Source organism: Aptenodytes patagonicus, chromosome 2 (genome assembly GCF_965638725.1).
Source record: "Aptenodytes patagonicus chromosome 2, bAptPat1.pri.cur, whole genome shotgun sequence".
NCBI lineage: Eukaryota > Metazoa > Chordata > Aves > Sphenisciformes > Spheniscidae > Aptenodytes > Aptenodytes patagonicus.
Genome location: NC_134950.1, coordinates 131,662,518 through 131,679,695, shown reverse-complemented (window position 1 = coordinate 131,679,695; position 17,178 = coordinate 131,662,518). Strand labels below are relative to the sequence as shown.

Sequence of the window (17,178 nt, the reverse complement as noted above, 5' to 3'; positions counted from 1 at the left end):
CTTAGCATCATGCATTCTGTGAGCAAGGTGGACATTTAATACAGCCAGAACTTCTGAAATACTCATACTTCTTCAGCATTCTGTTGATATCCTCCAAACTGAAGCACTTCAAAGCTCTTTTAAGCTTTCTAAGCATCCTTCTTTACCTTCGCATGTTTTTAAAACAAAGAACGTTACCAGCTTGAATCCTTACAAATGTAGATTTGTTAGAAGTGTAAACTGGGAATTATTAATGCATCAAAACCAAACATTAATTCTCACAGTCTTGCCCCAGTTACAAAGCACACCCTTCTTGCAAACTCCTCTTTTAGCTGGCCAAATCGCTTCTTTAGTAACAACGCTAAAGGAGCCTGTATAGAATCATAGAATCATAGAATCATTGAGGTTGGAAAAGACCTCTAAGATCATCGAGTCCAACCGTCAACCCAACACCACCATGCCCACTAAACCATGTCCCTAAGTGCCTCATCTAGATAGCTTCTTCACAAATCCCAGAGGCCTGGGCCTCCCTTTCCAATCCTACCCCTCTCACTTTGGTGAAAGACTTGACCAGCAAGCTCCTACTCCTCATATGGAACAGACAGGATACCACCCCCTTTGCTTACCTGAATTGGACACAAATTTGCAAGGTTTTATGAACTAGCACCTTGTAGCATCACTGCAAATTCCACTGGTCTGTATTTGAACTGCTAAGTATAGGAAAAGGTTTTCGGTAAAGATTTTCTCAGATGCCACACAAGTATCATTGTGTCACTGCAACTTTTTTTACATCCTAAGTCAACACTCTCACTATAAATTAAGGAGGCATCATTATGGTCACTACCAACAAACTATCAAGACAAAGTCTGAAGCACAGCAGTTTTTCCTCAGTTGCTAGAGAAGAGAGTTATGCAGAATTGCTTCCCCTTGAGGGTAATTTTTTCAGGGAAAAAAACAGGAGGGGAAGATGGCACTATATGACATGGCTTAACGTTGAGTTAGAGGAATTTCTAACAGCTTCCTTTTAAGCTATACTTGAGATTCTGTATTCAAAAAAAAGTATCTTTGGCATGCATACTTTACATTTTACCAATAAATTCTGAACTAAAACTTTGAAAAGATCTGAATTATTCTACTGTTATCATGAAAGCATCTTAACTCTTGCAGGTGAGCCAACACTCACATTCCTATTGTGCTTATCATTAATACTAATCTGCATATTAAATAAAAAGGTATACTGAAGACAGCTTCTTAAGAAGTTCACTGACTTTTCCCTTTGGCAATCCTAGCAGCCCAGAGACGCATTTCCATTTTTTGTGAGTGTGTAAGTGTTTCAAAATAATTTAGCATGTTGCTAATAAGAGAGGACGGGGTCAACATGAAGTCCTTAAATATGTGGCTGCAATATAACATCTCTTATACACAATTTTGTTTATAAGCACTTCTCACCTTTGTTGAGCTCTCTGCAGCACAGAACAGCAATCTGACTACTACGTCCCGTAGGTAAAAGCACTGTGATATCCCTTGCGTAAACTAATATAGATACATTTCAGAAACACAATTTTCATTGATAGGGAATCAAGTCCAAACTAACAATTTATATCTTATTAAGAAATTTCTGACTATGAATTTGACTCAATTTTATCTGTCAGTTACATTTATAACCCTCAGGTTAGAGATCTGAGGATAACTGCACATTAACAAAGGGCTAAAAAACCTTTGGTTTTGCTGGTGCTAGCATTGTCTGCAAGCTCAACAAACCACTGCATTCATTTACCTAGTAAAGAATGCCTTTGCAATCAACTGGAAAGGTGGTCAAAACTGTCATAGAAGTTTTTTCTATGGAAATAAGGTTACATGCTCACAAATTGTAGGACCAATCTACAAAATGTTTTGAGCATATGCACATACAAAATATTTTTAAAGTGAAATTAAGTTTCCAAAGCATATCAGTCGCATGAGTGCGTATCAAGATTCAAGAGTATCAGGTTAAAAGGCACCAAGCTACCTTGATTATATCCAGTATATTAACAAAGAACTATCATCCCATCTTTTTACTACCTCTTCATGCGAAGATTGAAACTGCGCACCACAGAGCACCAATTACAGAAACAAGTATCACATCTTTCAAACTATGTATTAAGCTTCATCAAGACTTGACTTTTGGTCACTGTGCAATTGGTGTACGTTAGGTTTGCAAATGGGTATGTGAAAGCCGTGCATTTAATAACGAATGCATGACTGGTTGGTCAGGGAACCAAAGAGATTCACCAATATAAAGATATGAGAACCTGCTCTGATAAACTTTGTATGCTTCCAGCTCTTAAAGTGTCTTTAGCATCTGTTTATCTTATCAGGTGTTTGAAGCAGTCTTAGATGTACAAATAAAAAGGAGCCCTGAACAAAATGTTTACCCTCCAGCTACAGACTTTTGAAACCTCTGACAACGGTACTAAGACTAGCAGAGGAAAATTCACTTCACTCTCTTTAAAGACTGTCTTCATTCCTTTCTGCCTCTCTCCATGTTCACCTAAATTTCTTATGGACTTGCAAGGAAAAGTGACAACACATTTGGCCTCCTGATTCTCAGGCACCTAAAGGACTGCTTATACAACCTCATACATCTTTCTTTCCTAGGAGTACCGCTCTTCCTGCTGTGGACAGTAAGCTTGCTATAAGCATCACAATCTTTCTGGTGACTCCAAATCTTTCGTCACAGCCTGGTCAGGCTGGAGGTTTTTCTGCCTTCCTCAGCAAACCAGAATCCCACTGGATATAAGACACATAAAATTGACCTTCTCAGGTAACCAGTGGATGAAAACGTACAATAAGAGACCTACTTCTTCAATAGTTCAGAACAGAAACAGATTATAAAAAGGCCATATCTGAGAAAGATGGGGAATAGGTCTGTAGCTTTGAATGTTCAGCCCTTTCAGTTGTGAGGGGCAGGAGAAGGATCATAGACTTGATGCTGGTAGCATTGCTGAGGAAAAGGAGAAAGTTATGCTGGCTCTGTGTGATGCCATATTCACACAGCAAGGATGACCCGCACTGAGCACACTACTGTCAGGTAGCTGATGGATTAACTACTTATTATTGTCAGAATTTTTTATTTTCCCAACTTCCACTTTTCAAAATTAATTAATTGAAAATAATTAATTAACGTTTCTGATATACTAAACATCTTCAACCTTAACTCACTTGACAGAAGTTTGTTTTCTACCCGCTGTATTTTCAAAGCGCATCAAGAAAGAAGTAATAAAACCTTTGAATGTACACGGGAATGATCTCTTTCAGTGCCAGATTTTAAGTAAAAATGGATGAATATGGCCATCTTGATCATAAGGCCAAGTGAAAATGAATGAATGTGGCCATCTTGATCACAACGCCATGCAGAAGAATACCACTGTTTGTTCAAAAACTCTGAAGCATCTATCAAATTATGGTCACACTCTGCAAGAGAATACATGCATGCAAGTTACTGAAAAGCATGACGACACCAGCAGTTGGAAAGACAAACACAAACACGTTCTATCAAGTGGTGTGCATCATCATCTTTTTTAAGAGATACTGTCCAGATCTTTTTTTTACTATCATGCCTGCCTTTGACCTCCACAACACGACAGAATTACTTTTGCTCTTTTGCTTTCTCCACCACTATCACAATATGAGACTATATTTCCTTTCTCATGTTCTGTCCTGTCCTGATAAATACTCTACACTGTAATGGGGTCACTAATTCAACCCACCCTCATGGTTAGCACGCTTAAGTATGTTTATATTGAGAGACTGCATTGGTAAGCTGCAGGTTCCCAAAAAGCACATACAAAGCTAGCATCTTTACAATGATTTACTGAAAACAGCAGCTCGTTTTAATAAAACCATCCCAAAACATAAAATTGATTGAACCAACTGCTGTGCAGGGCATACACAACAGCTGATCAAAATCATTCAAGATTTTTATTCCTATAGAATATCTCCAGAGCTTGTAGAGTTTTTACTACTTTATTACTTCAGTTCTGATACACAACTCACTTAGGCAAGCAGAAAAATTAAGTCTGACTGGTATTTGTTCTGATATTTTTAACCAGAAATTTAGATAAACTCAGAATAATCTCACACATGAAAAACCAAAATAAAGGCCAAATATACCTGAAAATTGCTAGCAGTTTTCATAACGTAAAGACTTTTATCTTCCCAATTATCACTCTTCAAATGATATAGCATGCCTTGACTAATTGTATCCCAGAGAAGCTCCAAAACACACCATACAGATTACTCTAAAGGGCACATTTCTTCCATTTCAAAGTTTTAATAGATAGATTTATAATAGCATTTTAATATAAAAAAAGACTATTGTGCTTTTAAAAGGCAGCAAAAGATGAAAACTTTTTCCAAACTGAAATGATATCATTGCTAACTTTACCTTCCTTATACAAAATATCACCAATAAGAGTTTATCTATTTTGTTGAGCCTAACAAAAAGTTCACCTTTTCAGAGTGTGCTACACGAAGCTTTGCTTGCCTTTTATATAGTAAAGTAATTTTATGGTATTGTGTCACAATGAAGGACAAAGATAAGCCAACTGTTTAGATTCCTCTCCTTTATGTTGTGGCTTTGATCACTAACAATGCTGCGTGAACAGCCAACAGAAGGCTGACATTTCATAAAATATGCAGTGATAAAAACTAATACTGTAGCATCTGGGAGCGATATATAAAATGCAGAAATACACCTAATAACTGTGATCTTAAATTACAAGTTACTAAAAGCTAAATAAGCAACATACCTAAAAGAAAGAGAAAGATTAAGACAGGATTTTTGTGCTTCTACTCCTAAAAACAAATTTAAAAAAATTAATCCAAGACATGCTATCTATTATTCTTAACAATTCCTCTGGTTCCCTTGGATCTTAAAAGCAGCCTTGTAGAAGAGTGCTTTTTTGCCATATCATTAGGTATCAGCAAAAGCTAAACACATTATAAGCCTTCTTTGTGCTGTATTAACGCTCTAATGCTTTGTGAAGTCCCCTTTATTGTCTCTTTTAAAACATCAATCACACAAAATACATATAAAACCTGGTGACTGACTCTTCACTGTTATGGGAAAAGCTGAAGCTCTATGACGACCAAAATAAGTAAAAATCCTTCCAATAAGCTGCATAAATTAAGTAAAACTCAGAGTAGAAATTACATTATTTTCATTTATTTACCTTAAGAACATTAAGAACATACAAGACAGGCCACATAAAATGGAGGATTACATCCTAGAAAGCAGTGAATCCCTAAAGAACTTACAAGTCATAGTAAATAACCAACTGCTTTTTTTGCTCTTACTATGTTGCTGTAGCTAAGAAGCTAAAAACAATCCCTGGGTGCATTACAGGGAAATATATGGTAGTACTAAGGACCTGAAATTATCTGCACATATGGCATCACTGCAATGCCATAACCAGGCCTAGTATCTTTAATTTAAAAGAAACTTGAAATTAGAGGGGCCCAAAAAGCAGTTACAAGGATTACAATCAGGAAAACCTTCTTGTTATTATGTGTGTGAGAGAGAGAGATAAGATCACTATATTTAGTTTATTTATTTTAAGATTAGAGGTGACGTGATTGAGGTCTACAACTTACTACATGTGGAAAAGATGTAATAGTCAATAACTCTCTAATCAAGCATAGAAAAGGATAGTAAGACACAATTATTGAAAAACAAAATCAGACAAATTCGGTCAAGAAATACATCATCTTAATTATTACATCAGGTTAGCTAGGGAGATAATGCATCTCCTTTTGTATCTTAAATATCAAGCTAAAGGTGAAGTAATGATTTTAATTAAAAAAAAAAAAAGTATTAAATCTTTACCTTGTATTATGTCAAAGATGGAATGGCTAAATAATCAAAATGATCTCTCCTGCACTGAAAGCAGTTTAATATTAAAGAAACCACAATACACAATTAACTTTAAAAGACAGTTTTACAGACCAGCTCAGTTCTCATTTATGATTCCATGGGTCATACTTTTCTCCAATTACTCAATATGAAAAAATTACTTAATCTAATGTAACATAAAAATAATTTCAGGAAAGGGTGCAAGTATATTATCTATCTTTACAAGAATACATCATCGAGAAACAAAGAAAGTGAGCTATGTGGTGCAATAGGTTAATCAACCACTGGTCATCCACAGGTCTACGTAACATTAATGTGAAGCTGAAACAATTAAACAAAAATCAAAGCTAAAGTAATTGTCCCAAATAGTCTGAATATAATGGTGCAACACCTGCTTATGGCGTCATAAAACGGGTAGGACTTCCTCAGCATAGTTATGAGATCTAGAAAAATGCCTAAAGACCTAATCTTACCAAGGAAAACATAACGAACTCAGCTTTTTAGTAACAGGCCTTCATTTAGTAGCAGGGGAGAGGAATCATGTATCAGATGAAAAGGAATGCAAAAGAAAATCCTGAAGAACCGTGAAGCGTATTTTCTGTCTGCAAAACCCATAACAGTTTAAGTACGTGGGAGGCAATTGTCCTCATGCTTATAATTAGAGTCCAAACTTAGGGATTTCACTGCTTAATGCACACCCACCCGCCTGTTACTCTTACCATGGTTTTTTATGTCACTTAATGGAGATGAATACGCTTTTCCCACCTTGTATTTACATCAAGGCTATTTAGTTTTTTTAGGCTGCTATAATAGGTTAAACAGCAGTCTCAACATCACTCTTCATCTCCCACTGGACAACGAATGGCATTCTAAGACTGAGAATAGATGAAGGCATATTTACATTCATAATGTTCTTGACTATAACATTTATGTAAATTATGATTTTACATTTGCAAATACTATAATTCTCCGTTTCAATGAATACTTTACTACTCTTTCATCATTAACTTCCTATGTACATTACATGGAGAGAAAACACCAATGAAAAATAAAGAAACTAAGTGCTGTGATCAGAGAGGTACAGATCTTCTGTGAAAGGAAAAAATGCTGTTTCTAAATCCATCTTACCCCTGTAACCCTGGACAGGGTGCTGGACTATACCTCACTGCTCGTTCGGAGTGCATAAAACCTACAGAGGTTTGTAAGAAGGTAATGAAAACCATATTTCACATTGATGGCTTATATTTTAACCCCACCAAAATCAAACAACTGTATTGCTGATGAAAATGAAATTTTTTCCCCATCTGTATAAATAATATTTTTTCTATTCATTGACAAAACGCCATGGAAACACTATGTTAATTACAGAACTGCATGTAGAGTTTGGGAACGTGTTTACAGATGTTACACAAGAATGAAAAACTCCAAAATACCAATTTTCATTAACTAAGCTATTGCTCCAAATGGATAGAATGATTTTTAAAGATTCTCAGAGTGGAAAATGAACTTTTCAGTTAAGAAGAATATTCACCTCTCATACCCATCTTAACACATATACACTTACACACAAAAACTGTGTATTTCTATGTACACTTTGTTGGGATTTTTCTGTGATGGTCAGCTAAGTATTTCCTTCAATCTTTTAACATGTAAATCTAACTCAAAAAATCTACACTTCCAGAATGAAAAACTGTCAAATCAAATTGGACCAAATATTCTGAATTATTTTGAAGTGAGGAACTTTTTTTTGTGTTTTGGTAAGAGCTTAGTATGACATTTTCAGACTGTAAATGCATATATATATATATATGCATATATATATATATAAAATGAAAAAGCTCTCAAATTACCAGTCTCAGATACATACATTATTTTTAAAGAGGTGATTCCCTGATACCTGAGAACCAGTATGTGAATGAAGAAATGTTACTCATCTTAAGGAAGCAAAATTGGGCATGTAAGATGAGTCAGGTCAGCCCCGCGTATAATGAAATTGCTGCTTATGTATGTTGCTTTTCAAGTTATTCAACATGTAATCATTAGGAGACTCAACTTGAAATGCAAGGACTGTGAATACATTCAAAGAGAAACTCTTTAAAAGAACAATGACTTTTCTGGTCACTCTTACCTTTTCACCATGTAATAAAAATGAATCTAAAAGGACTTCAAGTTTATGTTCCAGTGTGGCAAGTGGAGAATGTATGGACTCGGACGATGACCCAAACCATTAAACTGTGTCTTCCATTAAGTATCACTTCCCTTTCCACAATTACTTGAACCAATTTATTTTCTGTGTAAAGTACTAAATTTCCTAAGTTTCTGCTGAATGCCTAGCAAAAGGGAAGTCAGTAGGGGTATCACTGCTGCACCAGTGCGAATTATGGCTACCAAACAGGAATTCCTTCCTCTCAGCACTCTACAAATACTGTGAAAAGGGACAGTTATTTTGTGGGTCTTTTAATAGCAAAACTGTCAGGGAAGTTGAGAAGACCTTCCCAAACTGACAGAGTTTGTTTGCACAGGAAACAGTGAAGTCAATCTAATACCAATCCCTAATATTTGCTGCAGGGAAAATACTGAAACCTTAAACTAACCTCAATGTTAATTAAAAAACAAGATGCTGAAAACTATTTGAATACTGCCAAAGTCTTGTATACAGCTTTTACCACAATTCTTCAACGAAGTCTGCACATGAATTCTTCTGTGTTTCAGGTTCTTGCATTTTAAGTTTGCCCATTAATGATATATTCAAGAAAGCATTACATCAGAAGAGTAGTATCAGGTAAGTTACAAAAACTACATTGGTGAAATTTTCTTTTCAAAGAATATGGGAGCATAAGGCAGATCCCTATGTAGAGTAATAATAAACTCATGTCATCAATGAAGAAACTTGCTGAATATTAGAACTTTCTTTTTGATATGAAATAGTTCATCCTTTTAATGATGTATTATAATAGATTATCTTTTGGAATGAGAAAAAGATTTTGTATGAGAATGTTTTTATATTTATGCTAGTCTATTACATTTCTTTGCTAAAAACTAAACATTGAAGTAAAATGAAAACATGATTGTTTCGCCCCAAAACACTACAAATCCATGCAACTTCCATATCTATAGTTTTCATGCACAAAAATAACCACAAATTCATTCAACATTTACACTTCATTCACCAAAATGCATTTAATCTATGAAATGAATATAGATACATAATTAGTTGGTCACTATTCATCTAGTTGGTCACCATTCATCTGGAGCAAAGTTTCACACTATAAAATATCCTCAACTGGAGCACTAAATCCTGATTAGCAATAACTAGATGCTGATTCACAACTTAAACATTTTATTCATTTCCCTTGCTTTTGTCAAAACTTACATTCACAAAGTAAATGCCCTTTTAAAAGTTTTAAAGCCAAAATCCAATAGAACATACTGTATGACTTTTCTGCTTGTTAAAAAAAAACAAAAAGAAAACCAAACCTCCACTAAATTCCTGTTTATTTCAAGTATTAGTATCCATACTGAGAAAACTCAGTAATAGTTTAAAAGTTCAGAAAAGTACTCTTGTATTTGCTTTAAGTTAAATACCTTCCAAGTCTGAGTCTAAATGACCAAAAAAGAAACTACAATCTGTGCTTTCAAGAGCAATGTGTAATTAAGGTCTCCCTACCATTTACTCAGGGAAGAAATACTGTTGCTTCTGGATTTTAAATTCATTAAAATCACTTCCCTGTCAGATGGTATGAGTGTCTGCAAGCAAGAGTGTCTTGATCTACTTTCTGTTGTTACATTTTATGGAAAGAATACATTCACCTAAAGAGATGAGCATTTTCTTCCTTTTGTCCCCTCTACTCCCCTCTTCCTTCCGCCAAATGCAGTTATGTGAAAATGACAACTTTTTCTTGGCTCCAGCTTGGATCCCACTATAGAGTGTATTTCTGGGATTTTAAAATAATCTAGATTAATGTCCCAAGACAAAGTTTGAACAACATTTATAATACAGAGAAATTCTTGCAACTGATCTACAACTCCCTTGCAAAAGAAGAGAAATAAGGCAAGTTTCAAGAAACAAGCAACCTTCTGATTGTGCTTTTATATGACCTCAATATTGCAAGGCATGCATGCTTCTGAACAGTAATAAAACAACATTCATCCATTTCTCCCAAATCTAATTCAACCATTTGTACCAGAATCAATGCTTATTAAATTAATGCTTATTAGAAAAGATCTTACAGGATCAGACACATAACATTGAGAAAAATACTGCAGAAGTGGATGGCAAAATTTTAATCCTCCTTTAAAAACTGTAAATCTGTAGAAACATTATATTCTCAAAGAAAGTCTTTAATATGAAGTCATGTACTGTACACTCAGTGCAACCTTTAATAAAACCACATGAAGTTGCTCAGAAGGTTCTGAGTTCTATAAAGTTCCACATTATTTAAATACGATAGAACACTGATAATAAATAATAACTTATGACCATCGTGGCTCCTATTATCTTAAAGAAATGTTTGAAGTTATATATTTAATATATGAGTTCATTGAATAAATAGCACTCAGCAATGTGCAGAAGGTCTTAAATTAGTAGGCAGTTGGTCATCACTGTCATTTTAATTCGGCTTTATTCACCTGTTTTCCATCTAATTACAAATGCTGGTCAGTCACATCAACAATAAGCAATGCCGCTACTTGCACTGGAGATGCAGTCCCTAATACTGGACTCCAACTGCACACTGGTACTTGTCAGTATCATTCACAACATGTTCAGTCATTCAAATCAGTATAACTTAAGAGTAAAAAGTACGAAAATCCTGTGAACTTCCTTGAGAATTTGTCCTAGAAGCAAAGCATTCTGTAAGTCCCACAGTATTTCTTGGGGAGGAGGAGAAGGAAAAGAAAGAGAGTCAAGGATAGCCATGAAATAGCGTCCCTTCCCCTCCAAGGGAAGTTGCAGCCAGTTTTTTAGAAATGTTTTTTCCTTAAAACTTTACTGCAACATTATCAGTTTTGAACACATGAGAGACAACTGCCTGTGATGGTCACATCTCTAGTAAGAGGGTCACTTCAAATGCTCCAAAATATCATTACAATCTTGTGTTTAAATACACACCACTGGTAACCCAACAGTTTTTCCCCCCATGGTTTTCTTGACACAGAAACACTTAAGGCTGCCACTTTTAATCCTTTAAGAACAGCTTTAACAAATTCTTGCTTAACAAATTCTGATCAACATTTATGATCACCTAAATTAGCAGTCATCTCTTACTAAAAAAAACCACAAGTAACAGTCTTCTGACTGGGTTCAAGCAATACCACTTGTTACCAGTGCGATGCTTCTGAAAATGTTTGAAAGTCATCAAAATGCAGAAAAGAAGACATAAAATGAAACTATGTAAGAGACATATAGCAAGCAGGTAACAACAAAGGCAAGATGTTGCTGTCCTCAAGTAGAACCATAGACTGCTTTGGGTTGGAAAGGACGTCTAAAGATCACCTAGTCCAACTCCCCTGCTATGGGCAGAGACATCTTCCATTAGATCAGGTTGCTCAAAGCCCCGTCCTAGCCTTGAACACTTCCAGGGATGGGGCATCCACAACTTCTCTGGGCAACCTGTTCCAGTGTCTCACCACCCTTATCGTAAAGAATGTCTTCCTTATATCTCACCTAAACATACCCTCTCTTAGTTTAAAACCGTTACCCCTTGTCCTATCCCTACAGGCCCTGGCAAAAAGTCTCTCTCCATCTTTCTTCTATGCCTCCTTTATGTATTGAAAGGCGGCAGTAAGGTCTTCCTTAGTACTGGGATTTCCAACTAGTGAGGCTGGTTTCCTGGTTAAAATGGAAACGAACTATAAAGCAGGCACCAAGTACAATGTAAAAAGCTCTGCCAGACCTGGCTGGATTCTGTCCAAGGCCAGCTCAAGCTTCAGAGCCACACTGCCCAAAAGGAAGCTCAGGAGGCAAGTGGGGCAGCCTGCCAGGGGGCAGGGACAAGGGAGATGCGGCGGACAAAGATCACTGCCAGAAGCGACTTGAACTAAGAAGGATGTGAAGCAGTACCAATTTTGTCCAGCGAGGACCAGCTACAGAAAGTGGATAAATCCTGACATGGTACCAAGAGAGAAGAAAGGATGTCTAAAGAGAATGGGCTAATAACACACAGTAGTGCTACCCTTCACCAGGACAATCTAACAGCTACTGAAAATAAAGCTACGGGAATTACTAGTCCTGAGGTGATATTATGTACCCTTGTGGGGAATTGATGTAACTTGATTTTAGTGCTTTGCAAAATAACTCTCGATCCTGGACCTGTTCTTCCATCCTTTGAAGCTGCATGTCCTGCAAGTTTTGCTACAACTGAGAAGAAAGTCCTTAGCTTATGGTTCTATCTCTCTATAGCCAACCTCTGCATTACGGCCATAAATTAAATATAGGCGCATGGACCACCTACACTGTAGGATCAGCAACAACAGAAACGTTGCAATGAATGTGTGGGTTGTTTTTTTTTTTAAAGACTTAAAATGTCCTGCTCATACAGCTGTGTGATGACCTCTATGAGCTGCGTAACAGTGTAACAAATGGGCAATTTAGTTGCTCCACAAACCACAGATTATTGTAGTGTTTAAGAAAAGATGCCATCTGTAACATGATTGCAAGTCACCAGATAGCGCTTTTTAGACTGCTAGAGAAGTTTATTTGAACTTAAAGGAAGTAACTGACAAATTATAAAATGCCACCTATTCTAGAGCCTGTAAGAAAATACATAAAATCACTTAAAGATCTCTTTTTAGAAAGTACTGCATTTCAAATTATAACCACTTTCTGCAGTATTTAATTATCTATTTCCTCTGAAAAATACAGTTCATGTTTCCTGATGTTTCATAACCCAATTTATAAAATGAAGACTTTAGAGCCAGGCTATAAGCCAACAATTATCAACTATTATATGGGATTTAATTACTCCTTAAATCAAAGGAACTATGTTTAAATCTATATAGTACTTTGGTTTCCTTCTAAGTTATTTCAGTAGTGAAACTTGTTTGACCAGTTTCATTATTATGTCAACATAAAGAAATCTGAAACGCAAGAAACTGGGAAACATTAAGTGAAACTCCAGCCTTGGAGAAGACTGGAATAATTTCAAGCAGAGGGAAATACAGGAAAACAAATAACTGGAATTTAAAAATATTTTGTCTTCAGAGAAATTATTGGTCTTAAATATAGGTTTAACAAATTAGGAATAATAAGTGAAATACATGAAATGTACATCAGTACTTTCCAGCCAAAGAATTCTTAACATAATTTAATTTAAAGTCTGAAAAATCTACAGCATACCAGTTCTGAAACAACTGCGTCAAGCTTACTATGAAGCAAGAGCATGGATATATAATTTTAAAACAATTACACACATCTGAAATACTAGGGTTCCTAAAAAATGTCCTAATTGCAATGTTCTTTTCTAAAGCAATATTCATTGCTTTCCTTCATGAAATTTCTATTTTCTTGTTTTCCTAAGAAGAGCTGTAAGAGAGGCAAAAAGGCCAAGGACAGAAGAGATTCACCATTCAGCAAATGGGGGATGGGGAAAGAAAACAGGTGCATTTTGGCAGTCTATTTTAATCATGAAGACAGAGCAGGCAACTTCATTTTTCTTTCTTCCCTTCTCATTTTCACTCAGCAGCCAACGAGAAGCAGCAGATCTATCGATTATATGCATACTACGTTATTGCATGGGTAAGTAAAATCAAGACATGAAATGGAAGGTAAGAGCAGCAGCCACAGCTTTGAGTTTGCATCTCAAGTATCAGACTTGCCCATAGCCTGGTCTACCACTGAACAAGCATAATACCCACTTTGCAAATGAAAGATATCTGGCAGGTTACATGGAAACCCCTGCTGCCTGAAGCTAGTCTTCTTCACTGGTCTGAATGCTGCCTCCAACACTTGGAGCGAGAGAGGAGGGAAGCATTACGCTACCGAATTTGGCTCACTCTGAACTCACCGTGGGGTAGAAGCCAACTTTGTCAAAAGCCGTAATACTTAAAGAAAGATCTCCCAGGCTTGTTCATGAGTATATAAATCTTGTCTTATATTAAATGTACGTTGAGCTAACCAGAATATTCAAAAGCTGCTATAGCAATTTTCAACAACAATTTTAACTATTTTTGAAAGACACATATTGTCTAGTAATACAAAAAAAGCTATTTTTATTAGTTTTTCTAAGTAACAAAATAAAAAGACATTCCCAAAATTATGTAGATCAGTACAGTGAGTTCATTATAATGATTTACTATAGCATTATTATGTCTTTTTTTAATTTCACAAAGTTGGATGCAATGAAAAATGATCTTGATATAATATATAATAAGCAATCTAAACACTTGAAAATGTTGAAATCGTATAACCGCACATGCACACACAAAAAGAGTAAGTCACCAAAAGCACAAGTCTTTACTTTTGAACTCTTTTTGACAGTTCCCAAATTCAGGCACACATCCAGAAGAACTTTCTGCCCCACGTCTGGTCAGTGAAGAAATTGAGGTTAACCTTTAATTTTTAATGTCACCTGCAGCCAGTGACTGCTTTTTCTAATGCAAGTGACAGATAAACAGCAAAACACTCCCAAGATGATACACAAAGCACCACACACCATAAGTGCATTTTTATTTTTATACCAACTCAATTTCTCAAATGGATAACCAATGTTCCTACTAATTTACATTAAGAATTGAGTGAGGCATGAAAATTGTTCTGATGCATAGGCTCTATTCCTTTAATGTACTGCATAGCGTTCTGTACTTTATTGCAACACTGGAAAAAACTAACTACACTTAAAACATACAGAAACTATACATAAAAAAACTCAAGCACACATATGTCTTAAAAAAAATCACTGCAGAAAGGGTTTTAAATTATCCAGAGCAGTATGAAGGAAAGATAACTAATTAAAGTCACTGATGGAAGTCAGTAAAAGCAAAAAACTGTTCCTGTTAAAATGAGTTTCCTGACCTCTAATCTCTTGAACTGGTGTTTTCCTGTAGACCAATACTAGAACTCTGTATCTACACTGCCAGCATTTCAACTTCCTAACTCCTTTACAGTATTAAATAGTATCACCTTAACATTTGCAAGGTAATTCCAAACTAAACAGAGGGAATATAGCAAATTCAGGTAATATAATCTAGCTATTTAAGGCAAAATTGGCAAGTCTTTAACAGCAAACACTGTATCATTACTAAACACTGCCATGTTGTTAATGTAAGGAGAGGTTTGAATTAGACAGTGAATTGCCCCTCCAGGTCGGGACTTAGGGCATATTATGGGAGAAAGCAAAGAAAAGCTCCCACTGACACGGTCTATGTTTCACCAGTTCTGGGGAAAGCAGACTTCACTACAGTTATTCGTCACTTTTAAAACCAAATACTACACTCAATATTTTCACTTGTCTTTTAAAATTTAACGTAGTGAAGTGGGGAGAAAAGCATCTATGTTTGTAAAATAAGGCAGTTTTTTTACAGAAAGGGTATTTAAAATAATTTTTGGACAACTACAGGAAAGACATCACAAACGTCATTTTTATAAATGCTAAATGTGTAACTATGACATTAATGAAAATGAGGCAAACTCAGTTTGTTTTTTTTTAAAAAAACATAGAAAAATTAACTCACATAGCGGCAGGCGCTCAAACACAGAGGAGACTGCTGTCCTTAGAATAATATTCTCCGCACATTCAACAGTCAAGTAGCGTTGCGGTAAGGACCAGCCACCAGCAGCAATGAGAAAGCTGGAGTAGCAGTCCCGGTACCAGACTTCTGGAATTGACCTTTGGATGGAGAATAAAGATGCTTGATGAAAAAAAGCTAAAAACATTTTTAATTTTTAGTTTGACCTAAAGGGATTCAAGTGACCAATGGCACTGGATTTCTTCTGGAAATTTCCGTATAACAAAAAGTCAAGTGACTGAAACCAGTATTTTTTTTCAAGTCAAATAAGTATTTCACATAATCATCTAACAGGAGAGATGGAAACAACATGTAAGATAAGTCCACGTGGTTCAATTTATTTATTTTTAAGATGACAATAATGGTAGAGAGACAACTCTAACAACTTGAGCATTATTCAACCTGAAATTTGTATCAACATGCAATTCCTCAGCATTATTTTCAATTCTTCCTCCTGTAACTGAACTTCTTAAAAATGTGTATTTTACAAATTTCAGTAACTTGATATTGTTAGATGCATTTTCTAGAAATTAGTTACTTCATTATTAATAAGACCAAAAAAATTGTACAGGGTTCAATAGCACACTACAGCTGGTTATAAACAGACTAAAAATGTTCAAGGCTATGGTTCTAAGAAAAAATTAACAAATCGAATTCCAGCAACTGATCAGCCATCTATATTTTATTAACTCTCTTTTAACTGTTCAAAAATGCACTCGTAAATCAAGAAAAAAATCTTTTTAAAAAAATCTCTCTTCAAAACAGGTTTATGCAGAACTTTTCAACTACTGTGAGATAATTAAACTCTATTCACATAACGATGGGATACACTGCTATTTTAAAATAATTTTTCCTATTAAAAATATACAAAGCTGATAGTGTTGAATTGGAAACAGCATCTTCCCTTTTTGAAAATTTGGTACTTTACTCTGTTTCTACAGTGTTTCCATCAGAAAACCTAAGAACACAGCCATCTAGACACATTTAAAAAAAAAAAAAATCCTAGAAGACACTGATTTTGCAGGTAAGTACCCAAATAGCTCCTGTAATCCGACCACTGTTGTCAAAACAAATTAAATTGCACTTAGAAATAAACAATGAGAAACATACTCACTTTGAAGGAATAAATTTTGGGATTTCTTTTTAAGAAATTAAATTAAATACAATTGTCTACACATGAGTGTATTAAACAGTTCCAACTAAATAGTGATTTTGTTTTTTTTTTAATTTGGATTAGCATCCTAGTTGCAATAAACTAGCATATAAATGTATTTTTATTCTAGAGCATACTTTGAGTTATTAAGCCTGGCATTAAATTTTGTAAGAAGATGTAATATATCTAATTCAAGACGACTTGGAGTATTCCTGTATTACTTATTAATATGTTAAGTGAATGTTTGGACAATTGATTTCAACTAGGTTTTGTGACTAAAACATGTGACAAAATACAATTTTCAAATTACATAGTCCATTTGTCATAACTACTGCTCTTTCTAATTTCTATAGGTGTTAACAAATTAAGTAAAAAAAGCCGCACTGACTAAATAAAGAACAGTAGCCAATTCAGAATTTAAAAGCAACCA

The 17,178-nt window shown here is 35.3% G+C and overlaps 1 protein-coding gene across 5 annotated transcripts in view; it reads right to left on the bottom strand.

The window, feature by feature from the left end:
• Positions 1 to 17,178, bottom strand: part of TBC1D5 (TBC1 domain family member 5) — a 338,077-nt gene that overhangs the window by 251,921 nt on the left and 68,978 nt on the right. For 4 of the 5 annotated variants that reach the window (XM_076331221.1, XM_076331219.1, XM_076331224.1 and 1 more), the window contains one exon: positions 15,542 to 15,696. The exons of the other annotated variant lie outside the window; for it this stretch is intronic. The gene's annotated coding sequence lies outside the window, so the exon portion shown is untranslated. The remainder of the gene's footprint in view (positions 1 to 15,541; positions 15,697 to 17,178) is intronic. 5 annotated transcript variants of the gene reach the window in all.